This window comes from Calidris pugnax, unplaced genomic scaffold (assembly GCF_001431845.1).
Source record: "Calidris pugnax isolate Ruff unplaced genomic scaffold, ASM143184v1 scaffold27, whole genome shotgun sequence".
Taxonomy (NCBI): domain Eukaryota; kingdom Metazoa; phylum Chordata; class Aves; order Charadriiformes; family Scolopacidae; genus Calidris; species Calidris pugnax.
The window spans coordinates 11,328,880-11,329,320 of NW_015090893.1; the positions used below are offsets into that span (position 1 = coordinate 11,328,880).

The window sequence follows — 441 nt, forward strand, 5'->3', positions numbered from 1 at the left end:
CCACCCACCCCCGCACCCCCCGCCCGGCGGGGAACCCTTCCCGGCCATGGTGCGCTGCTGAGCGCGGCCCCCGGGGCCAACGGGGCGGACCATGAACCTGGTGGGGGGCTACCAGCACCACCACCACCACCACCATCACCACCACATGCTGCACGACCCTTTCCTCTTCGGGCCGGTCTCGTCCTTCCCCTCCGGGCGCGGTTGTTCTCCTCGGGGGGCTCGGACCCCCCCGGCCCGGGAGCGGGGGAAGCGGAGGGGATGGAAAAGCGACGGGGAGGGGGCTGAGGGTCCCGTCCCCCCCCCTCGGGTCGCTCCTCACCCCCTTCTCCCTGCGAATAAAGGGGGAGGCGAGAGCAAACCGCGGAGGTGTGAGCCCAAATACCGCGGTCGGCAGCGCAGCGCACGCCCCCCCTCCGCCGCCCCGCTCCCCCCGGGGCCCCC

At 74.4% G+C, this 441-nt stretch overlaps 1 protein-coding gene across 1 annotated transcript in view; it reads left to right on the forward strand.

The window, feature by feature from the left end:
* Window positions 1-11: 11 nt before the first annotated feature.
* The window catches only part of HAND1 (heart and neural crest derivatives expressed 1), a 2,343-nt gene continuing 1,913 nt past the window's right edge, over window positions 12-441 (forward strand). Inside the window, exon 1 of the mRNA XM_014947811.1 lies at window positions 12-49. The gene's annotated coding sequence lies outside the window, so the exon portion shown is untranslated. The remainder of the gene's footprint in view (window positions 50-441) is intronic.